General features: G+C 34.7%; 1 protein-coding gene across 3 annotated transcripts in view; it reads right to left on the bottom strand.

Annotated features, from left to right (window-relative positions):
- Gbs-76A (Glycogen binding subunit 76A) overlaps positions 1–27005 on the bottom strand; it is a 153717-nt gene extending 126712 nt beyond the window's left edge. The window contains exon 1 of one of the 3 annotated variants that reach the window (XR_013059380.1): positions 26879–26998. The gene's annotated coding sequence lies outside the window, so the exon portion shown is untranslated. Of the gene's footprint in view, positions 1–26878 lie in introns of all 3 variants that reach the window. The other 2 variants (XR_013059379.1, XM_033338725.2) reach the window with 2 other exon arrangements.
- Positions 27006–27135: the final 130 nt, after the last annotated feature.

Here is a 27135-nt window from a genome sequence, read left to right as displayed (position 1 = left end):
ATGCACTTGAAATGATCATTCACGCTGTACGCCAAACTTTAATTAAACATATATTTACAATGGATATCTTATAATTTCCACAAACATTTTCAGATTGGTTTTAAATTTGACCAATATAGTAATGTCAACGGTGTCTCGTCACTATGCTAATGAAATTTCGAAATGTTTTATGTAACGCGTGCAATGTGGACGCAAAAGTTTTCTATAGGAAGTGTGCAAAATACTTTTGTGGGTATATTTATTATCGGTTAGGAAACCGAGCAATATTTTTCAATGGCACCGAGAGGATAAACCCGAACGAAATCAGGGCGAACGAAGTGTGTGCACCTCGTAAACTGGTACGTTATGGTGCAGCTGGCAACAAAAAAAAAGAGGATAAAGAAAAAGAAAGGAAATCAGCCCGGCCATTTGATGCGTCGTCGGCCAGTCGTAAATCAACCAAGGATGCAATATTATTAAATTATGCGCGCACTCAATTCCTGCTATTAAAGAATGGAACTCCTATCGATCTTATCGGCCGATTTCATCGATCTTATCGCGACAGTACGAAACGCCTACGCGTTTGTAATCGCGACTTAACTGTACGCGACCTACGCCAACACGGTCACTCCGGTACCTAGGCAATCTCGTTTTTCAGTCGGGATAAAGAGAGAAAGCATCAGGCTCGACTCGAGCTGCAAATAATGAAATGAGGCGTAAATGCGGCCTCCAGAATGACTGCCTCCCGGGTTCGTCGCGTACATCCACCTAAAGGACCGTGAGAGAGATTCATCGATGTCTCCGAGACACGATGAGCGCGACGCGTGAGTGTTACGAGACTGTCGGATCAGATTGAATCTTCTAATAGGGAAGAAGATGTCAACTTGATCGAAGATAGAGATATATGTGCGTCTGTGCAAAAGTCTCGAATCATCTACGTCGGTGATCTTGCGATGATCAGATACGACGATTAAGGGTACTTTTGAGAAATGTTTCTATAGACAGCGTTATATGAAAGACGATATTTAATCGTTTTAGTAAAAAATGATGTATTTGATAGCGATAAATACTTGAGTGGAATTTTTCTATTTACCATGCGACAGATAAGCGATTTACATTCGCATTTTCATATTTCCAAATGCGTGAGAATTGTTTGGAAATGTGAATAACATCAGCAAGTATTGTTTTATAGCGATATTATTATCTTCGAAGCAATAGGCGGATGATAAGAAAGTATTGTCATCTTATTCGTATCTATAAATATTGGATCTGAAGAGTAACTATGTCACTAGGTCCACATAATCGATGTTGTTTCGTTTTATATCCTGCAATATAGGTATTTGTTATTTTGACATATTATTTATACGTGATTGTACATCATACGACGTATACAACTGTATTGCATTCTTTTGAGCGCACTTTAAAGCGAAAAAGTGTCACTTTCTTTCGGGAAAAATGGTACCTTTGATATAGAAGATATTTTAGGATCTTTTAGGACTTTCTAAGCATTTTATTACATTCATATAATACTGATAAAATATCGTATTAATATTTATTAAAAAACTTTCTATTTTACATATATCTAGAAATTATCTAATTTATATTCGATCCATGAAATAAACTAGCACAGCTTTCATAGAGTAATTTGACGTATTGTCACAATTTAAGGTAATAATCGCACACTGTTGTCATAAGATACAATTTAATATCCATACGATTCGTTAATTGTAGACGATATTATTTTAAAGAAACTTATTGTTTATAAACAAAAATATCGAAACCAAATATAAACGTGGAACCTAGATTATAACAAGTGCGATATCACAACTTCAGCAAAAAATCATTCATTGATTTCTGCACCTTATCGAAATAGGTACGCGATAAGAGATGACCTAAATACAAGTCACAACGATGATAACGTTAAAGATATTCAGACTACGACTAATTTTAACTTGTCGGCAATTCGTATACGTGTTGCGTATTAATTAGAGCGATTCGCGGATTTTTTTCACGCAATTATCACACGAAAAGGATCGTGGATATCATTAAACGTTTTTTTCTGGATTGCAAGAATATCATACAGACTCGGAATTTTCCATATACCAAATGTACAAATTTACCAAAGATCTAGTTTCTAAATCTGACCTACTAACGCGTGATATTTGTAATTGCTAAAATTACGTTAAACACGTTCTCCTTTAAAACTGCTCCAAATACAGAGAATCGCGTTCTAAATTCCAAATGAAGAAAATTTTAAACAACAATCTCAAAGTATAGTACCAATCATCAAAATAAGTAAATATCAAAAGTTCTCTCTTTCCTAAAAGAAACGATGTTTTTTCTATTGCATCATCCTAAATGTTTCTGCAATTTTTATTGTATCGCTTTAACGTCACATAGATGTTTCAAGTATAATATTATGAAAAATATGATTGGATATATCGTGTACCATTCTATTTGCAACAACTCATTCCCTTTATATCTAAAATGGCCAGACAAATCTTACTTTCGTTCCATAAAGATAACAAGCTTTAAGGATAGCAAACTTCGATCGATCGATATATGTGTATTGTCAATGTTTCAAGATCCTCAGCTAAAAGGATCAATATGTATCTTTAATATTTATCGAAAAACCGGAATTTCCTCGAGAACTTTGAAATATCAACAATATTATTGATCAACCAAGAACACTCTTACAAAAATTGTATCAATAGAGTATCTCTAATGATCTCTATCTGCTATATTCTTGTAATTTATTTCCAACTGATTTTCACCTTTTCCACTTACTTTAACGATCGTCTTGCACAAAAACGATTTAGCAAACTGAAGAATATGGAAAACATAACTCTGTACATTTTCTTTTCGTTACAAGTTCTCTTCCAAAATATTGCTGTACGTGCGGTACAAGATACACAACTTCATGAAGGAGATCTAAATAAAAGAGAATTAAACGTCTGTTAAAAAACAAAATATCGAGCTGAAGTATTCGAGAGGTTAATCGAACTTTTCTTCCTTGGTACTTAAATTACTAAACGCATAGACTCATTAATATTCATTAAGCTTGATTTTCTGGTCCATTCCCCTCACTTTGTTTTCATTGAATCCATTCACCGCGTCGAGTGAGACGATGGCAAGCCTCTAACGATGAGAAGAAAGGAACAAGGAGATAGACAAGTCGCTGGTTGATTAAACAAAGATTAGAATCGTAACTCCAAGTATGTATCGATCATCGATCGACGACGTTTTCTTTGTGAAGTGAAACAGGGGCTTCATCGATTGTAAACCTATTTGTCAGAAGTGTTGTCTCACAGCGGCAAGGAGAAGATCCTAGGAAACGAATAGACGCAATGACCCAGATAAAAATTGAAGAGGAACTATTCTTGAATAGACGAGAGGATGCCAAATGTCTTCGAGATTGGCAAACAGCAGAACTTAAACGAATTCATATTTATTGTTCTATGATATAATCAATACTTTTGGACGATTCTTGGTTTAGCGAGGAGGATCGATACGAAACTGAAGAGAAGTAAAATTAAAAGAAGGTCTGCTTCGTCTTCCCACTTTCTAAATATTATTATAAAATACTTGTACGATGTATTTGGTATTATTGGTTTACTCTATAAGCAACGAAAAATTCTATTTGCATGCAATTTTATTCAGTACACGTCGTTTTCTTGGCACATCCATACATATACAGAATATACAATTGCAAGTTTCTCAACGAGTTTCGCAAACTTTTACAAGGAAAAGAATTTATATTCGTTGCAACTACTTTAAGAAGAAAATTTCCTAGGCCGATATTATACAGGGTATTCGCATTATTTACTCCAAAAACTTCCTCCTTTCGTAAATCACAAATTTATGAAAGAGATAAATAAGACAATGTTCGCAAAGTGCTTTTTACGCACAAATAGTATTCTTAATTTTCTGCAGTTTTCACGTAATGACGCCACTACCACGAATGTTTTCACGTTCGTTTATAACTATAATATTTCTTAAATTACACGAAAGTTAAACTTGTCTTAATAAAATACGGAAAAGAAACACTGCCAACTAATAACGTAAATAATCTGTATATATCCGAATCTTTTGATGTTCGATGTTGCATCTGCACAGCATGCAAATTCAGTAAGTTGTTTACTAAAATTCTTAACAGTCTCAAACTTCGATATATTACATCTACTTCAAGCAACCTCTTCAAAAAATGCGTTTCGATTATCGACGATTAATGAAGAAACAAATTTGTTCACAAGCTGAAAAGGAAATTCCATGCTACAAGGGTCAAGCAACAAATTTTTCCCCTCAAACTACGTTGTCCTAAACTTAGTACAGGAAATATCGGACGAAAATTTGTGTCTAGCTGCTCGATAAACAATAAATTATACAAGTGTCTCTACAACTTGGAAAGCTATGAAACTGGAATCCTTAACACAGTTCGAAAACTCGAAGGAAAAAGGAAGTAACGCTGAGTAGAGGGAGAAACGATATCAACGTTGCGCCGTAAGACTTGGGCATATCGTCGTACTCTGATCGTCACATGAACAGTGCGTGTCGTGGGTGCCCGGTGAGCAAGGAGAACGAGAAGAGCAATAAAGATAATTCATGCCAGCGAAACGTAGAGAGACAGTACAAGCAAATATCGTGCACAGACTGGCCCCAGACAACAAAATCCTGCCACTACGTGTCCTGTTATTTATCTCTTGGTGCTTATAATACGTGTCATCGATGCCACGATCCTTTATGGGCGTAGTTTAATCCTGCTGCACCCTTTGCCTCATTTTCGACCGAATTGTGTTTTTCCATCGTTGGAAAATTTTTTCGTCCATTGACAGCCGACGTTTCCGTTAATGCAACACGTTTCATTTGAAATCTATTTTTGTATCCTTAACATCGTGACGATGAAAGACAAAGCGTTCGCTTAACATCTTTTTCTTTATTTCATAATTTTATGAAATTTAAAGAAATTGATGTACTTGTAACGTTAGAATGCATCACACGCGCGCACATACACGCGCATTGTTTGGGCTTTAATGGGTCAAGAATCTACTCTACCGTAAACTTGTGAAAAGTTAATGAAAGACATTTTCTCAGTTAAAACTAAAACTTGCGCTACAAAGATATTCAAGCAACAAAGTTTCTAAAGAGAAACTCGTCTAAGAAAAATCCATGGACGAGCATAACAAGGGAGATAAACGTCGTGATTGCTAATACTGTTTCTGATTTCTCCAAAGAGGATTCTCGTGTCTGATTAGCATTGTAACCAATTCCATTAGAATCAAGAGAATCATAGAATCAGGAATTACTGGACTTTCCACTGGTAAAGTGGATAGATGATGTTAAAGACAGGTAAAGAGTGGCAGTGACACTGAAGAAGCTTTTTTTTAAAGAAACGCAACTTATACCAGGAAATGCTAAACGAACAAGAATCTAGGTCCTTAGAGTCGAGAGGAGATTTCAAACGATGTCATTACCAAAGTAGCAGCGGTGTCGTCAATTTTACTAGTTGCCAAGTTTACGACCAATAGACACGAGACGTGTTAAGCATCTTGTCCCTTCCAATTTTTAACGCCTCCATGTTCTTCCTTGCGTTCTCTTTCCTTCTTTTTCTTTTTCGAACGAAACGAGATTGTAGAAAGATAATGGAAGATAAAAATTAAAATGATAGTTGAAAAACATCGATAAAATCGATACGAGTTCAAAAGTAATCACACTTAAGCAGGGGGCCGAAAATAATAATTATTTTTAAAAGTTTTACGGAAAGATCACTGAGAAAAAGTTAATTTTTGTTCAGGCGAATGATAACGATCGCTAAATTTAAAAGAAATTGGTCAGAAGACTAGATGATTGAAAGATATTAATTTTCAGACGTTCCGGTTACCTTTAACATTTTTATCATTTTGTAATTGTTATTTCTGATCAAAAATTACTTAAACTAAGATATTAATTCGTATATTCTTTTAATTTGGGTTATAACTGTTACGATCCCCAGATCAAAAAGTGCAACGTTATGTAATTTTTGGCAGATTGGTGTATTGTACAGTTAAAGCTTTAGATTCTAAACATCGACTGTAGTTATACTACTCATGCCAAATTGTGTAAAATTTCTAGAAGATTTTAAGGAGATTTTGCAGAAACATGTATTTAAATATAAATGATATTTCAAAACAACTAACTGAATTTTACTGTTTCTCCGTTAAACTAATCTACAGAAAAACAGACGTATAAAATATCTAGCGTGTTGTCAAATCACAGGCTTCTCAAATTTTGTTATTATTAAAATATAATATTGCAAAGTAATATTATAGTTTCATCGTCAATCTTTCACATTATTCAATTACAATTCATCCAAAATTCGTACGCGTAAACTTTCACGTACAACGCTTTGCTCGAATAAATCTGTAAAATTATCTTGTAACAATGATAATAATAAATAAGAATAACAAATAAAAATTATAAATAATAATATAATATTACTATTATTATCCTCCCGATAGCTTACTATTCAGAGCGTGACAATAATAATACATATAACTAAAAATAAATAATAAATAAAAATAATAAAAATAATAATAATAGCTAACACCTATAAATAAACTTCTACGATTTAAAGTCTAAATAATCGTAATTCTTATTCTTATTGTTCCTTCGCTACGTTTTTGGCTTCAAGCTCCGTCTCATTAATTGAAAACGAGAACTTACAAAAGATCTTTAACAACTACCAATAGCCCTGATCGATCTACAGAAGCGAAGGGCCGAACGTCAAACCGGCTCGTTTAATTAGAACGGCCCTTAAAATGCACCGACAATCGCTTATTCTTCCGCTTTCATCAACTCCTGGCCAGAGGCAAGAGTATGTCCATATGTGTATGTACAAACGCACATCTGCGAAACGAAGTCGCAGCGATTTCAAGAAAAAAAAACGCCGACTGTTCGTATCACAAATGCAGATTATTTCACTGTCCGAAACAATTGGGGAATTGCTTTTGGGGTCACTTTGATTTTTCCATCTACTTCTTCTACCTATATTTTGTATATTTTGTATATCTTTTCTCTTTTTCTAATAATCGCCTTACAATCAATCTTTATCACACAGTATTACACGAATAACATACCAATGTATCAAGTAGAGTGGCTGTAAAGTTCGTAGGAAAATTCAAGAAAAATGTAATATTTAATATTTATACAAAAAATTTAACACGATGTATTAACCAACATATTCATTGTTTTTTCAATGGTCCTTTCTCACGGACATTTTTATTCTTTTCAACAATGAGTTCCACGAAGTACGTTCGAATTCCTTCAAATCCTTGAAATATTCAATTTCCCAAGAAATAGAAGCAAAGATTTGTCTCATCTATCAAATATCATACTGGTTACCGTGCATCGGATATTTCATATGATCTTACATATTCTACGTACTCTGTGTATTTTTGCATCTTTAAAAGTCCCATGAAACCGTAGATATTCGTAATCTATTTATTAGTATCGATAACTTGTAACTTATGGCTTGTACAATTTTACTAATAACACAATATTAAATCAATTACGCAAGAGGGCCTAACAAATGCTCTAATGTTTATGAACGGGAGTGTATATACGTATCTAAAGTTCAATACGCATGAACAGTCTAGGACAAAGACCCGTTGTCGATAGTCGCGTAAATTATTACCATGCTCTACGAGCTATAAATATTAATTCACAGCCACAAGTGTTCCTGCAATAAATCTCGGCTGGCAGCGACGTTTCGCGGTTTCCGGCGAAATATTGATCGATCATTGATCTAACGACGAAAATGGACTCTCGGGAATTAGAACAACGTTACGTATTTTTAGTATGAATGACCAAAATGTCAATGGCCCCGCGTTGATAAGCCGTCTTATCACCTACTTGAGATAAACAAACAAAACACTTATAAATTACTAGAAATAGAGCAAATTGGATTTTATCTGCTTTCATTCTTCTTTTTCCTTTTTTTCTTTTTTTTTTTTTTTCGTGGAATCGATGAATCATCTGACTCTAAATAAATTATGGAAACAGTGCCACATTTATCGAGAAAATTTGCAGATAATTGTTGTAGTGGATAGAAAGGAAACGGTATATGTGTATATCGCTATCGACGTAGTGCTTGGAACAATTTTAGATCTGGGTTATTAATATTCGCGCTTTGAGATTTACGGAATGCGTCATTCCTTAATTTAATACGACCTTAAACATTGACTATATTCTTGAACGTAATTGATGTAACTAAAGCATCACGTACTGCGGTGTAATGATTTAATTATTCCGTATATATATATATATTGTTTAGAGGAAACATTAAATATACCATATCAATTTTATTATTACTATAACGACAATGTTACTAAAAGTTGGTTATATGAATTTATTCAAGATTATACATATAAAGGTACAAGATTTAAATATTCGGAGCACTTCGATATTATATTATACGTATATTTCACAGTATTTCTTTGATAATTTAACAAAATTCAGTCCATCTATATAAAACAGAAACACACAATACATTGGTAAAATTTCATATCTCATATCACGAAGCAAACTTCTCACATTTCTTCGTCAAATTTTCTATCTCTTAAACTTCCACGATCTCGTTAATCAGAATGCAATTGCTTTGCGTATCACGCTTACTACGTTTTGCTTGGTAAAATCAACTGAAACACATCGACGAAAATTATTTATCAGTAACGAAAAGGTAATCAGCGGTGAACGCGATAAGAAGACATAGATCAATATTCTCCATATCGTTTTAATGTGCCTCGAATCATCCAATTATTTACACTTTCGCCGTCTCTTTAATCCAATTTTCATCGCACGTCTGCGATGATCGAGGGGTCAACATTCCCAATCACCCAGAAGCTGCCCGCAAGAAAGCAAAAAGCAACCACAGAAATACCACCGGTTACGACCGCATCTGAAGACGAGCAACAACGGGCGCCATGCTAAAAATAATCGCTTCCTTTAAACGGCGCACTAAAAAAGCATTCCTCAAGGTGAGACGCGAGCGAGGCCGTGCGCGGTCCGTCGCGTTTCATCTGTATCACTCACTCTCGTTACAAGCTAACACAGATTCCTCGCACGACAGTGTTACACGATAGAGAAGATTCCACGCACGATAGTCAAAGTCAACGACGTAATAGGAAAGATACTTTGCAGGGTAGAAATGACTCTGTGCGCAACAATCAATCGCGCAACGAGAAAAAGGATTCCTTGTTGGGCAGAAAGGATTTCGAGCAAAGGACAGTCGAATGCGTAGATCGTTGGCGGGAAAAATTTTGTGAGGAACAGAAAGCATAAATTGCTTTATAGGAATGGATTCTTTAAAGGGCTAGAAAAAATGTATATAAAGGACTCTTCTATGTATAATATTCGAACGTGTTATAAAAATAATTTTTTACACAACATTTTTTGCACGACAATTTTCGTACGAGGATTACACGAAATGGGGTTGTATGATATTTTGAGGAATTTTGTGGAAAGTAGCAAGGAAGAAATAAGCGGCTTAATGCATAGTTATTGTACAATTATAGTTAACAATAGTTATTGTACAAATGTATAGAGATGGTTTTGTACAGAATAGGACAACTTTTATGCTATGTAGGAGAGATTCTGTGCATGATAGGAATGATTTTTTACAAATTAGAAAAAGTTTTGTATAAAGCAATAATTATGGGTACACTGGCGCTCATTGTTATAGGATCAGCCTTCGAAGGCGAGAAAAAATTTTGCATAAGGTAGAGGAGGTTTCGTGTATAATAGTGGAACACGTTGTAGACAGAGCTGTTCGCAGAACAGAAAAGATTCTACGTACAACGGTTGAACACATTACATGAAGGATTTTTTACAGTACAGCATCTCTGCTTTATATGGTAGGAAGGATTCTATATATAACAGTTAAACAAGATACGCGGAAAGAATTCTTGTGGAAGAAAAAGAGTTCTGTTTATAGAAAGCAAACATGTTATAGGAAGGATTTTTTACAGAATAGACAGGATTTCGCGTTATTGGAAGAAAATTTGTTCGTAAAATTCTCACGAAACAGGGAAGAACACGTTGCAGTATAGAAACTATTCCGAGAGATATATTAACAACAACAACAACGAGACATGTTATAAGAAAAATATTTTACAGAATACGAAACATTTTACGTACAACGATCAAATATTATACATGAATAATTCTCTGCAAGACAGAAAAGTATTCTAAAGCGAGAAGAATTGCACGTATAACAGTCGAACATGTTAAAAAACAGAAAATATTCCGAGTACAAGAATGACACGTTTTATAGGAAGGATATTTACAGAAGAAGAAAGATTCCACGTACGACACTTAAACATGTTAGGGTATATTAATACATACTTGAAGAATTCTTTACAGAAGAAAAAACTTGCGAGTAGAAAAACCAAGCTTGCTGCAAGAAGAGTTATTTACATCACATGCAGAATTTCGCGCACAATAGCCAAACTATGGAACAGCGTTACGAGGCACAATGTATTCTATTCTATACACGCGACTGTCAGACACGTTTCCTTCCGATACTTCATAGAGTGAGAAAGATCGCGCGTGAAACAGTCGAACGCAGCCATGTGAGGTGATTTTCGCGGGAAAAATCAACAAGTCTGGCGTGTGTCGTACGATGCCGTGCGTGACGTTGCTTCGCGATAGAACGTTAACAAACACAGAGAGAACCTCTTGGCTTGTACGAACACGCTCGATATAATTGAGAGCAGGGAGTGGTTACAGAGAGCGAAAGAAGAACGAAAAAAGAGAAAATAGAGACGCAAGGGAGAAAAAGAGAGAAGAAAGAAAAAAGAAAGAGAAGCAAAGAGAATGCAACGAGAGCGATCCTGTCCAGAGACGTATTATCGAGTGCAATGGCCAATCGGCCAATCGTATTTTTCCCCCGTGGTCGCGTCCAACTTGCATGATTAATAATGGTCCCGTTTTACTCGTTATTAATGTCACACCGATAATCGTCCATCGTATTGCAATTATGTTGTTACGCTCATGGGGACACCCGGTATACGAGTTGGCTAAGGGTGTGGTCCCGCGGTGAAAAGGGAGAAAAATCTCGTTGCTCTCTTAAGACGCATTATCGTGCGTAACGCATCGTATTTCAACCTCACCGACTTCGAGGGACCTCTGTATCTCCTGTGAAAATAAACGTCCGGTAATGTACTTGCTCCGTACGCGTGTATCAGGGCCGTATTCACCGCCTTCGTTTCTTCTAACAATACGTTCGAAACGTCGCAACAAACGAATCGGAAGCAAGAGGAAGCTTTTTCTGACGAAACTTTCTGACCTTGTGTGACATACAGTGGCGCGTGAAAATATTTGTCGATACATTATTACGTGTCATACTAAAGATGGTGAAATTTCTTGAGTATCGTGTGACTATCGTGATTATATTGGTATTTGAAACGAATCTAAAGATGTACATGGAAGGTACGAAATCGCTAAGATCAGGATCCAGGAAACTAAGGTCAGAGATTACCAAAGTATTTAAAGAGTCGGTTATTCGTTGTATCAACAGGTATTGAATAATAGCATTGAGAGAAACTTATAAATTTAAGGTAATTCAACTTTTGGAAATGTGATTCGTAATGACGTTGGTAGATGTTGCAAATGTTCATTGATGATATGAACATGTGAACCATAGATAGGATTGAAAGAAGAAACGATAGGATTATAGTAAGATGCTCTTAAAAAGCTGTAGAGGATAAGTGTTGGAGATTCAACTGTTTCTTACTTGAAAGATAACAAAGGATCGTAGAACGTAGATGGTTAATCTGCGGTAAAATCACGAATATCGTGCGCATCGATCACGTATAGTCATTGCCACTGATTGACGCGTGAGTGATTTAATTGTAGTCCTAATAGTATCACAGGCAGACTGAAGCCGTTAACAATCGATTGAACGATTAATAGCTGAATACACACGTAACGTGATCATCTCGCACGATTCGAAGTTAAAGCAAAGTATATCGGATGATTCTATGAGAACCAATTGTTACGGTTATTCTAACAAAGGCATGGAATGTTAATCTAACGTCGGGACGATTGCGATCCGATATAAAAATATTTCAAACGACGTGAAAACGTAAAAAAGTGATTTGTACGAGAAATGTGAAAAGCACGTATAATTTTGTAGATAATAATGTTAGGAATATCTGAGAATAAGTTTTGCTTTAATATTTCTCTTTGGAATTTATCGCTTCCGGTATTACCTCGTGCAAGCAAACAAAATCAGCTCTAAAATAAATTTAAAAGCTTATCACAAGTAACACGAGTCTGAATTTACATAAATCGCCAATTATTTTACATGTAGAAGTCTTCATGAAAATTTGTAAAACGCCCTCGATTGTTAAAAATAAAGACAAATGCACAGAGAAAAATATAATCTATATCTGCACCCCAACAGTCACACATTACAAAATCTATATAATATTTTGATAACAACTCGCTAAACAATTACTTACAACACAACGTGACCTAATCATATCAACGCAAACTCAATACTGTTACACCAATTAAATCAAGCACTTCCGAACTTTAGTTCTTACCATGTCAAAGAAACGTCACGTTCGCGTGCAAAATCCTCGATGCCAAACATCAAACGACTAACTAACTGACAATTTCACCAAAAATTACTCGAAACGAAATGGGAAAATTTCGACGAAGTAGACACGTGAAGTGGAACGTTAATTTCGCATGTGACCATCGAAAGGGCCGAGCGTAAGCAGAAGTCATTGCACTCTGTATAACGCGTATGCTATGTGTACACATGTGTGCAAGCGCGTGAGTGAAACATCGTGCTTGCACGCGATATTACTCTCAACCCTTGATCAGGCGAATGTCAAGGGGAAAACACAGAAAGCGCCCTTGTAATTGGCATTACTTATGAGGATTACCAGCTACCATAAATAACAAAAAATTAACTCGTCGACGATCCGCTGAGCCGCGAGGAAAACTTAAGTGAAAGATACCAAGCCGTTTGGCTTAATTGGCGCAACTGGATGGAACGATTAATTACTGGCATCTTGCGAGTACCATCGACCGTCGATAATTGACCATGGGGGTGAGATTCATGGCGAAAGATATAAAATACCTGAACCTGTATGTTGAGTCTACTTGTCACGATTTTTCATGGCTGCAAGTATCAAGTACAGTAGGGAACCTTCGTTCGAGGCCGGTTCGGCGCGAAGAAAATAAATTACTGTGAAAAAGCAACCGTTGGCTAACAATTGGATTTTTACAGTATGGTTAAAAGAATAATCGATTGTTTGATTTTGTTCCTTTGTGAATTGTTGCCTCAGTTTTCTGTAACACGCGTGAGAAATGCATGGTATATTTTAAGAGTTCTGGTTTCTGTTACTCTTATTAAACTTTAGGATGAAATAAATTGTCAAGAATTTCGTATGTTAAGATTTAAGAAAGAATTTAATATGGGACGATTCTATATGATTATACGATGCGATTCTATATATACGAGTTTATAAATAAATCGAGAACTGTACTGCATATTGTATTACATGCTTTTTTGCACCACATATTTCTATAATACATATTGTATTGTATTTTGTAGTTACTTCTATTCGTGAATAAAATGTATAATAACACTCTTTCATTGTGAAAATAGTTTTCTTGATTTAGAATTCTATTTTTACCATGAATTGATCTCATTTATGTACGTATACGTCGTTAAGTAGATTATTAGGATAAATAAATTCTAAAAATTCTAGGCAAATATTTTGTAGGTATATTTAGCTAGTTATGAGCGAAAGAATATGTAAATTCAATTTTGTCAATGAAGGAAGTAATAATACGACGATAACCAGTATGCTTTTACGTATACGTATGTTTATTCATTGTTCAAAGAACGAATCGCTTAATTTGTCTATAAGGAATATTTTTTTAACTGGTTGCTATTACAACGATAATTGTTAAAACATTCACACGCTGAGTTTATGGTTTTCCAAGCATTATATGTTAAACGAAGTATAATACACTCATCAGTCATAAACGATTTACTGTAAAGCACCTGAATCATAAATTATAAATAAATTTTAAGATAACATTGCAGCTATGCGCATTGTCCGTTAAATTTATTGCACGCATAAATCTACATTTACGCAAAAAATGCTACACTGAAAATTATGATATATACACGATATATATCGTTATATTTGTGATTATATATTATGACTAATGGAATAAATTGCAAATTTTTAAACAACTTCGAAAATTGCAATACTTTTTTAATTTTGTTTCACATCATGTAGTATAATTAGATAAGTATCTCTGAAAGTGGAAGTTTGAATTTTCCTGAAAAATGTAACATTTTTATAATGTTTTAAAATTAAATATTCATCGCGCTAAAAAAAAGACTAAAAGTGCGTGCACACTAGAAAGTTTATAAATAGATCACTGCATTAATCATGTACTGTATATTTTCAACTCTTAGAACATACATGTACGCGTACATAATACATCAGAAATTTTAACTTTGTTTGTGAGTATTACTCATCAACTGAAAGTACGAAAAGTACCTCAAGGTACCAGATTTTCATAAATTTGCAAGAGTCCTCGCAAATTTTATATTAGGAAAGTTATTCTAAAAATAAAAATAAAATTTGTACAATTTCTTTTTAAACTTACGGCTCATTGTAAAGTTTGTACACTTGCGATCATTTTAATTGGCGTATATCACGAAATGAGTAAGAGTAATAAAACAGAAGTTGAGCATTACGACAATATTTATTTTACTATAGTCAGCAGTAAACTATTTAATGACTGTTGATAATGCTAGCTATGATGAATGAATTATGATCTAAATAATAAATAAACTATACATTTTTATGTACATATGAGAACTTTAAGAATTTTGTACAAATGCATTGAACGCTATCATAGCATCAACAATACACAATATATAATGGTAAAATACATTAAACAAATATTAATAGGCTTAAATACATTTGCAAAAATATATGAGACATCTATTATAATTATAATTATTACAGTACTCGTAATAATTATAACAGATGAACTACTTCCGTCTACGTTCTACTCCTTTAGTTGTATTCGTAAGAGTATGGCATTTGCATAAATATTCGCAATTAATTATTTAATAACTATGAATTTATTTTTAATTGTAAAGTAGTAATTAATTGACAATTATGAATGATCCATTAACAAGCCGTAATACTTATCCAATAAGAAATTAAAATTTAACGTCTCTCTCTCTCTCTCTCTCTCTCTTTCTCCCTCACACGTGAGAATAACGTTTATATAATAACCTATACGAGCGTAATTTCAAATAAAAGGAAAAAGACGAGTGTCTCGCATATTACTTTATAATGTGCACGATCTAATCAACGTAATCGTCTTATTGACCTTCGATTTTCATCGAAACTCGCTGAAAAACCGAGCCGGATCGGGAGCATAGTGTCTTTGATCACCTCTCTGCCTGGCTTTCACGCCGATATCTATTTCTGGAGACGGCAAAAGGTCGATCGTCACATTGCTACGAGCATCGACGCGTCCTAAAACAAAAGTTCGACCGAGGGAAAAAAGGCAAGCTAGCTTCTTGCACAGTTCAACTAACATCATCAGTGGAATTTTATATGTCACGTGTTACAAGTTACCAATATTAATAAATACCCTTTCACGACAACGACAGGTTTAGTAATGAAACGAATGAAGTTGCACGAGTAAATTTTGTAAATTATATATTATTTCATTATCCTATTTAACAGAAAATTACAAAATGTAAAAATATAAAAATATCTATAAGCTAAATCTTCCAACTCGACAATTTACCAATATCATTAATTAATAATTTATCGTACAACAGGGTCTTGACTGAAAAATTGAGAAGAAAGAAAAAGACTAGCGTAGAGACAAATGCGGCTAAAATAAAACGACGCGCGGATGAAATTGGCACGCGGTCAATGCATCGTGTCGTCTATTTACTTATGCTTTGCGTTATGCACTTGTTTTTCCGCTTGCTCGGCTGCTCAAGGGCTAATTAAGTACTGCCTCTGAATGAGTATAGCGGTAATTAAAAGCTTTCTGCGTAATTACTATTACTCCTCTAGGTCAGTAGACACGCTTATCAATTTGTTAGAGAGCGTTAGAAAGCACGTAACGATTCTCCGCAATACGATAAAAACATTTTCAGCAAGAAGAGATATTAACAGGCTATGATTCAGTACGTGTATAGGTACGTGTCTTGTAAAAATAGCCGCAGTCTTTCTCTATGCTGTTATAAGGCTGGTACCGATGAAGTTTTTCTGATATTAGAATTTAGTAGAAATCTGTTTGAAAATTTGGAAATCTAGAGGATCTCAAAATTTAAGGTTCAACTTTGAAACATCTGTTTTTGTAGATTCTGTAAATCTAGTGCATCTTGGCAATGACGAAGTCTTTCCTAAGAATTTTCTGGCGTGAACGAGCCGCTAGAAATCTAGTATTGCAGGTCAGTTACAGGCCTAAATTTATTTGAGGTAGTTGTTATATCGAAAGACTGCGTTCTTTGACCGTTTAAATTTCGATTATCATTCAGGTTTTAATATTTTACAGTTGACACCATATACGAATATTCACAAACGTTGTCAAACAATGTCAAAAAATCTCCAGAAATTTCCACAATTATTCAAATATTTTCACCAATCTTATCTAAATATTATTTCCACGGTAATTATCTAAATGTTTTCACAACCTAAATTTTAACCGATGCATAAACACAAAATCCAGTTTACTCTCGGATAACATAAAAAAATGCTTGTAACCACAAAATTAAGGAACGCTTAGATTTCTCTTAAAATAAATAAAAAGAACGAAGGCATCGACAACGGAACGCTATTTCACGAAATTTTACGATCAGAGAAGCTACACAACGTTATACGAGCTAGGTACGATAAACGAAATCTGGGTGCCGTTAAATCCTGAGCCGTTCTTTTCCTATTACTTTTCTGGTGAAGAACTAATCCGTACGAAGGAGAACGACCTCTTCAAGATGACCTTTCCAAATCGTACACAGGAAACCGAGTGAAACTACCACATGGAGAATCGTGGGAGGAGCTTACGCCTCGTGGTGACTTTCAGGAACTAAAATCCACCCAGAGCAGTTGGATCGAACGCAACCCTCTGGTTCAAGGTGACTTTCGCTGACGTAATCACACCCATCGAATGAAACAGAATAACAGAAATAATCGACGGAAAGGCGATGTATACTTGGCGAACTGCATTACGAGAGATAAACAAGAGAATTCATTTAATTCTCGCATTTACAGAATCGACTATACTAACGTTTGAAAATATTTGATAAAATATTTGAAAATATTTCTAACGATTTCACAATCGATACAAGTTTGAATAGGTTGTCTGTTATAAATTTTAGTAAACGATTCGATGGAAAATTCTTTATTTAGAAACATTTCTAAAAATGTGAATCAAAGTTCAACCAAAGGATTTGATTGTTGCAAATTTTGATAAATTATTCCTTTAATATATTATATGATTACAGGAAAAATCGATTGACGTTATCATTTATGGTAAGTACAATTTTTATTGAACACAAATCATTCGTTAAATTTTGATTGATACTCACTGCACAAGTCTGTAATTGTACGAATAAGAAAGAGAGTAATACGTATTTGCTCGTGAAAGACAGGAATGAAAATCCATATCGACCATTCAAAATGATATAACATTCTCATCGGTGCTTCATCATTTGCATCAAGATTAACATATAAAATAATTAACGAGCTTCCATCAATCTCGTACGTATCTCCAAAGTTCGTCAACAGACTGACGACAGATGATGAAAACTTCCAAACATATGACTGCTATTAATCAACTAACTATACATATACGCCTTATGCATTCAGCACAATCCATTCTGATGCTCTCTTATAACTCTCAGCTGAATAAATTCCTGACGGAAATGTCAAAATACTTCCAAACGACAAAACTATCTACTAACGGAGCAAGATTTATTCAAAGAGATTCCTCAGAAAATTCTCTTTTCTAACTACAATACATTATAGAAATACATACTACAACACATCAACTGAAAATTGTCCTTGATTGTCTGAACTATCGCTATATGCGTAGACGACCATATATGATATATTATTTCATTTGTTTGATTTATTACTATGCATATAAATACATATAATACTATATCATGTCAGACAATTCACTCGATGTGAATGCCATTGGGAATGTTCGGAATCTGGTCCAATCATCTTCGTATGCATTCTCGATCGCTACATTAGCCGATTGGAAGACAAAAATTCGGGATTCTTATCAAAAAAACGAGGATATAAAGAATTCAAAAAAATATTATGCGGTGCATAATGGAGGGAATATAATTAAACACTGTAATGTAATAAAAGCAAACGAGAAAGAACACATACCGTACACATGTACAGTAGCTCGTGAAAGTATTCGAACACTTATAGAAACCTTTTGCAAATATATCATGTGTATTGTTACGTGTGCGTTATATGAGTTACCTTCCACAAAATATCTTGAAATTTATATATATTTTTAGACTGCTTTCAAATGCCAGTGAAATTTCAAAATGTTTCGTATAATACACATAATATTACGTGTACCTACATCAATTTTCCTAAGTGTCCAAATACTTTCGTTAACGTACGTGTATAACGTATACCGTAACGATTTAATAGAATTCGCTCACGCTCCTCGAGCTTACTAAGAAAAGAACCGCAAAGAATACTGAAAGTTTTCAGTTCTAATCCAGTGACCAAGGACTGTAATTTCTTACTTACTTCAGCTACGCTTTCTCGCGTAGCACTTACGACTTGAAAATCGCCGGCCGTTTTACAAACTTGATGATCCGTAAATACCCCTCTCGCTAACCTGAATCTCCGCGTGACAACTTGGAAGACACCCATTACCAACGAGAAGGAAGAAGGAAGGTCTCCGACGATCTTACGAATAACAGTGGTATGAAATCGATTGCGACGATTCGACGCTTCCCGTCATGCAGTTCTCTCTCCGTCTTTGAAGGTCAAAGCAATCGACAGGACTCGGTCGGCCTGTTTTCTGATTCGCGTGAAGTAAAACCGCGACTGGGAACCCGACAAATTGCGTCCTGCTTCCACAAGGGTCTACCTGACGCGTCCACGTGACGAATCACGATTTAAAGGTCGACGAAAGGCTGACACGATCAATCGAAACTACGTGACGTCGAATCGAGGTCGTCGTTCGCGCCACCTCCGCCAAGCTTAGCCCCGCGAACACGAGCGTGAACTCACGCAGGAGGGGATCAAAGGTCGAAATGGAGCCCAACCTCGGCGACTCGGTCGCTAACATCAAAGACTATGCTCGCTCCTTTTTACCGCGTCGACAACCTAGACGCCTATGAGGGATTCCACCGGCGACCCTTATACACCTGGTCGTAGGTCGTGGCCGGCCAGACTAGCGAGATACGGGCAAATTTTATTCTTGATTGCGATACACCGCGTTGCTGCTATATGTCGGCTAAACTCTTGGCCTTCGGACGGAGACCTGCCAAGAAATTGGATACCTGTTGGCGAAAATAAATTGCAACCGGTCATCCGTATACGTGTCACACCTACTGTGTCATTTGTAGGTACGGCAGCGGATTTTTCTATTTTGCAAATTGACGACGTAAAATTGCAAAAGTGCAAGAGTCATAGGTGTATATTTTATTGGAGGGACGGTAGTGTGATTTAATAAGATTGTTACGCGGAGATAATTGGCTGGTTGAGAAACGCTCCCTCAGATTCCAATTATCGTAAGTTTCTACAGATGAGTATTTAATTATCTTTTTTCCCATTACTCGTATTTAATAACTTTGTACTTTAAATTATGGGTAATTTTCGATTAAATTTTTTTTAGCGATCATATAGTGTGCTTCTCAGTACATTGATCGTAATTACACTGCGCAGACTTATGCAAATTTATGCTTCTTTTCGATACAATCAAAGGAATGGAGTGTAACAGGAGATGATATTCATTCGTTAAATATTATATAGACTACTATACTGTGAATATTTTATGTATTTTTATATATTCGTGTTTCCCATGAATGCATAAATATACGCATATTAATTACAATTTTTGTACATTGTGTATATAGTTCCGATGCGACCATGCGATAATCACGCGAAATAATTTAGTTTGTTAATAGTTTCACCCTTAATTTATGCTAAATTATACCGCAATTTGATTATATATTATATATAAAACTATCTTTTGCCCATGATTTCGTTCGCCTGGACTATTTAATATAGAGAACCACTTTTAAACAAATAAATTTTTATGAATAAACTATTTACATATTTTTTATACTGACAGTTAGGTTATTCTCTGTGGCAAAAGATATTAAATTATGAAAAGACTCGATTTTAGAACAAACACGGCGTAAACAATGACCATTGCTTGACCAAACATGGGAGCGTGTTCAACTCAGATACCAAGCTATTTCTCAGCTTTTACGGAACAAATCGAGATGAAACATATCCCAGACACTAAACTATACAATAGAGAAAATGGCATCAAAATTCGTTCAGTAGTTTTTACGCGATGCGAGTACAAACAGACAAAAATTCCAAAAATTAGTTTCTTGGACTCCAGAGCCTATGAGCTGTTCCTAAATGGTCGTTTTATTTTTTTTCTCATTCAACGTACACGCACAACTCTTTTATCGTTTCGTTATATGTACATAGATATTGCAACCAAAGAATCGCTCAAACGAACGATTTCATGTTATTTAATGTAACATTTGCAAATTGGTAACCATTACGATTAAAGACGACAGCATGATGTCGGTACATGTTCTCAAATAGAAATTATCATTATTATTGTTGCTAACGCTATCGTGTCCCCTATCTGTATTCATTTTTCAATAAATTTGTTGTTGCATTTCGCGCAAAATTTTTCAACTGTCTGATAATTACGTCGATCAATGATAATGAAGTAAACACATTTACAATTGATAAGCATTGCAAGAAAATTTGTTGTTTCAAATCGAGATTACGTAAGAAAGTTTTGTTAGTCACGTGTATGAAGGCAATTAGATTCGCCAGTGAGTCGATAAAAATATATACACAGATAGCAAGACAAAAGACTCCACTTTCTATCAACGAAAATCAATAATGTCCAGAATGTTCCACAGAATATTGTCAATCGAAACGAATAACAGATTTTCCCTTATCACGTTTGAAGCATATTATTAGCAGAATACAATTATTGCGATATTCATTTTAATTCGGTATAGTATATGTATCGATATATGTAAAATAAAATATATTGCAGTATATTTATATTTTTATTATATGTAGGTGAATAACACCGAAGCTGTTAAACCCAATACCAGATAATATACCAGGTAAAATAAAATATATTGCAGTATATTTATATCCTTATTATATGTAGATGAATAACACCGAAGCTGTTAAACCCAATACCAGATAATATACCGTCATAATTTTCCTTCGATCGATACCATAATTGATAAGACCACCATAATAATCTTAAAGCTATACGACACTAATGATGCCATTAATACTATTACTACTGTTGAAACCAATATTACTGATATATGTTTGTAATTTTATGTTCAATCGATGTGAAGATGCGAACGTGCTCGTAAATTTTCTTCCTATTACATTACATTTTTGGATTTAATTAATTACACCGAGCAATTATTATTAATATTCACTGTAGGATTATACACGATGCGCAACTTATTATTAAATTCATTTTAAGTTTAGAAAAATTCTATTTCATAATTTAAATTCTTAAATGAGAAAAGCAAGTGATCGTTTAAATAAGTGTGAAAAGAAACATTTTCACGCTTAATCGGTATTTGAGAAAGTTCGTAACTTCATCAAGTTAACCCTTTTATTATGAGGTTCTCGTTAGAGACTTAATGAATGGTCAGATTATGCACACCGACGTTGAAGTAAATTAGCCGCTCATTCGCGGCTGAACATCAATTACACTTTTTCGAACATTCTGTAAAACACGCGCGAGGAACCTTATACGGGTCTTAACATGAAGCCAGTCTGTTATTCTCTAGAAAACTTCGTTAATTCCTGATTATCGAGTGAGGTTCACGCGAGGTTCACGCGAGGTTCACGTGGGGTTCACGTATTTGTAAGGGAACCTTGAGACTTTAGGATAAACCTGACTAACTGTAAATATTTCTAATAGAGAACAATGACTTTTCCACTGAGAGCATCAAATATTTGTATTTACTGTGCGAAATAAAGAACAAATAAAGGACATTAATGGTATAACAGATATTTTAAAATTACTTAGACTAAGACTAATACGTTTAGTATATATCAATAATTACTCAAAATTATTTTACGTATTACACAATCACTTTGTTACGATTATTTAATTAGTTTACTTTCAATCTCTTAAATTTATACAAACCACATAATTCACTGATTTATAATAGAAAATAAATTTCAGAAAATTCGAAACTGTAAATAATTTTTAACATAAAAATTGCCCTTTATCGTGACTTTATCGAAACTACCTTCTAGCTTCCTATAATACTCGCCACTGTAAATATTACAAACGTGCGTAAAAAAATTGTATTTTAAAATCTATCCACGTCCTTTAGAAAAGGAAAACAAGATAATTTCCAAACTAGTAAATCTGCTCAATACATTCCTATTGAAAAGAAATTTCACTAGGACAGAGGACCATTGGCGAAATTGCATATGCATTTGCATACGACACTGAAATTATGTGCACGTGTCATAAATATTTCATATGTAATATGATACATAACACTAAACTCGATAACTAGAACTATCAACAAATAAAAATCACGCAACTTGCCATGATTTCCACACATCTATTTCAAGCGAATGTGATCGCTCATAAAAAATGACACAAAAACGTGTATTAAGATTAACTAATATAACTTCTAGCGCGTGTAGGATACGATAAGTATTCCACAACAACGTTCTATGATACTGCTGCTATGCATATCAAATAAACGTATCGCGGAATAAACAGAAAACCAAAAAGACAGTATACATATTTCTATCAATAATCGATCTACCAACAGCACGCATGAACATCTGCAACAGGCGGGGCAATCTCGTAAGTTAGGAAAATCCCGATGGTTAATCGGAACAGCCGAGAATAGCGGTAACAATGCTATCTTCTGTTATTTAAACAATCGGAGTGCATGTACATGCGAGAAACTGACACGCAGCAAGTACGTGCCGCACCATCATCAAAGAATAACGAACGAACACGCGTTAGTGGCGAGTTGGTAGAGGGAGGATTCTTGGACTGCGAACGCATTGATTGATTCTCCGCGTTTCCGCTTGGATCGCAAACAAATCGATCGCCGGCTATCTAAAAGTACTTCTCTGGATTTTCATTACGTTAACCCACGTATGTTTGCCGCTGTTAAATTTCTTGAGATTTCGTAAAAAATTTCTCTATCTTTCGCTGTAGAAATTTCATTCGGTTTTTTTTCACTGACCTTTCACTGGGGGATATAACGTCGAGAGTTCGTGAAATATCGAATTATTACGAAATATTTTATTCTGAAAATTGAGAAAGTGCGATTGAACGTGTAAATTTGGAAAAATAATGGAAATTGAAATATTTGAAAGCAATATAATATTTTATACGCGGAAGCGAATATTTGAGACAAATACGTGAATTAATATTGAAAATTGAATTAATCATCGTGAGACAAAGAAAATTAATTAATTAAATTATACGACTAAAAATAAAACAGCGATTGTAATGATCTTAATTAAATTTACGAAAGGAAAATGTACAAATAAATAAATCAAATCTGTCACGAGTAAAGAAACGAAATAAATAACTGGAAGCTGTTCTTAATGAAAATCCAGCGAATGCTGCGAAATACAGGCTTCAAATTGATTCAATTACATATATATAAATACATCGATCAATTGAAACGACTGAAAATGTCGAATATTCTAATTCACTTTAATTCGTTGTATTTGTGAATTGACGTCAAGACGATCAATGTTGCATAGATCTTATCGTGGATGATAAGAGGCTCGAATCGTGGCGGAACAAGAACGCTACGTAACATTTCCTGCTATCAGTTGCATTAATTTGTTCGATATCTGAGAAAGCTCCTGTATCGAAACGCAATACGTGCGTTCACACTTGTAAGAGTGCGTAACACGATACGAATCTGCAGCAATCTATTAGATTTCTTTCAACTGCATTGGAAAGTGGATCAGAAGCACAGGCATGCGTGTATCTGTGCCTTAAACCGATTCTCAATTACTCGCATGTAAGAAACGAAATATCCATCTGTGAAAAATATGATATTTAAGTTTCATCGAAAAATATCGGGTCATCTTGCAAGGAATGCGGTTTTCTCGAAATTCGAGTTTAGAATAATGGAATTTGCTACTACATTAAAGTATTATAAAAATAAAGGATTACAAGAGATAGAATTACATCGTGAAAATAGAAATTCCTCGTTGCATAAAAACGAACGGTAGCATTGCTTATGAGATGACCTAATATTCGATAAATAATTCAAAACACGAAAATGATCCACAGATCACGTGGTACTACAAAGTTATTCATTTTGTTACTCATCAAACGTAAACGTTTATAATAGTGACAAATATTTGTTTGAGGTTTCAAAGATTTGTTGGTTTCAAAGTTTTTGAAAATTTCTGTTTCTAATTAACATTAACTGACAATTACTTTTACTTTTCGCTCGTATATTAAGGAGAATTTTAATAGGGAGTTTAATAGCGAGTAGTTTTTACGATGGAAAGGACAGCAAATCTGAGCGCAAATGGCGAGCGATTAGACAAGTTATCGAAAGTTGTCTGTCCGACTACCGACTGAAACTCGTCCATTCTTATGCAACTCTTTACAAGAAATATATTATTAATAATATAATTATGTGGAGAATAATTTGAACTGGAATACAAAGGTGATCAGATAGGGGGAAAGATGTGGGTAATTTACGATATTCGCGATAAACATGAACAATTCGTGATTCATCCCCTTTAAAAGTATATATTTATCCAGTAATTAAATTTTGTTCGATGTTTCCGCACATATGGCATCGATGATATTAAAATTCAAAGGTAATCACCGACGATGAGCCACGAGGATGATTATTGCGTAATATCGAAATAATAATACACACGAATTTATACATAGATTTGATCACGAGCGTGCTTCTCACAGTACTATTTATAATTGTTCTCCTGTAAAAACACGACGTGACATATATTTGAGACACATGTGGGACGAAGACAAATATTTAAATAGATCGATAATATTTTTAGAATCGTCTATTAGATAGAAGAACGAGATTTGTACTAAGATATAAATTCACGTAGAATTTGTAAAAATATTATTTATTAAATATGTAAAAATATCGCGTAACAATCATGGATGATCAATTTGTATTGTTGGTATATTTGTATTACGAGTCATAGAGACAACATTATAAATAAGATGTTGGATACTTCATTTTTAAATAATCGAAGAATAAATTAGACAATTTTATACGCCCTAACAGTTGCTTCGTATAATGCAAACGAAGGATTGCTTATCTGCTTCAATGTCAATCAACACAGACACTTGACATTCCCCTTGACAAAATTAAGCACAATCATCAAAACAAGTATATACATGTATATCTTCGTTACAGTTAGGCTTCCCTTTGAAAACAATCTGACACCTACTTCTATCAAGTACCCTAGCAGTAATCAAAACAGAAACAGTTAACACCATCGGTTAAGAGAAAACAAAATCGTCGATTGTATGTTATCACGGAGATACAAATATAGAGCATACATATTCAATTGTAAGACATAGATGTAAAACAGTCGGACTTTTCGCTTATTTCATATTAACAACTATAACAACGTATAACTTTTAATTTATTCAAAAATATAACTGAAAGTTAAAATGTTGAACAACATTGCAAATATAACTGTTACCAATGTCATAAACATTAACACCTGCTTTGTCACTATCGCCGCTTCATCTCGACGAATTCCTCTCTAACGCAATAAAAACAATTGATTCACCTAATTAAACTAATATTATACAAAAAAACTTTACAAATCGCATGTGCTTAATATTTTTGCACAATAGTTGCGAGCTTGTTACTAAACCAAGTCAAGCTCAACAAGTAAATTTTACAAACTTACGATCCAGTTAATTATCTCGTTTGAAATAGTAAAAATTATACGAATTACTCGTGCGACAAAAGTCTACAAACAATAACACGATATTTGTCAATTTATTAACATTATCGTTTAATAACTTGCTGTACAAAGTTGTCGATTTTCTACAATTTGTATGGTAAAAATCGTATCGCTGTACTTATAAAATACCGCGTAATAAAGCTCCATAACCAACAACGCGTCACTTATCAGTTCGTTAAAATGCTATTCATTTCTTACGTTACTATACAATGTCGAGAATCAGCTACAATTTGTATTCTACAGATTTAGAGAATATCGTGTAACATACGTAGCAACGTATCACTTGTCAGTTCGCTGACATTATCATTCGCTAAATTTCCATACGAGTTTGACGATTTCTTACAATTTCTATTCAACAGCACTGTGCTGCAATAATCGCAAAAAACTTGTATAACAAAACTCTATAACCAGCAACGTCGTCACTTGTGTCAATTCACTAATGCTCTATCACTTTCTATAAATCGTTTATTAAATCATACAAAAAAAATCCAGATAATTTCCTGAAGCGTTCCCTATGAGGCCCTTTAAACCTATTGCGCAGGTACACGATGTCGCGGAGGGTGAGTGAACAGGAAGAAGCGTGGAAGCGAACGCGTGCTGGTTCGCGCGGCACTCACCGACTTTCCGCCAGGCGATCCTTTCACTGGTGCCCCTTCCAGAGGGCCGTTTAGCGAAATGCACTCGCGAGGACACGGCTGACAGCAGCGGTATGCTTCGGCGGAAGTAGCAGCGTTCACGGGGGTGAAAGCACACTGTTTGTCTCGCGTTACGGGAGAACGTGACGGTGGAGAAACGCGGAGAACGGCCGGGATCTGCGTCTTAACGGGAAGCAAGCAGAGCGGACGATCGAACCGCGCGCGTGGCCGTGCGTGCG

Source organism: Bombus vancouverensis, chromosome 1 (assembly GCF_051014615.1).
Source record: "Bombus vancouverensis nearcticus chromosome 1, iyBomVanc1_principal, whole genome shotgun sequence".
NCBI classification, from domain to species: Eukaryota; Metazoa; Arthropoda; class Insecta; order Hymenoptera; family Apidae; genus Bombus; species Bombus vancouverensis.
The sequence above is the reverse complement of the archived record's forward strand: the minus strand, read 5'-3'. Positions and strand labels throughout refer to the sequence as shown.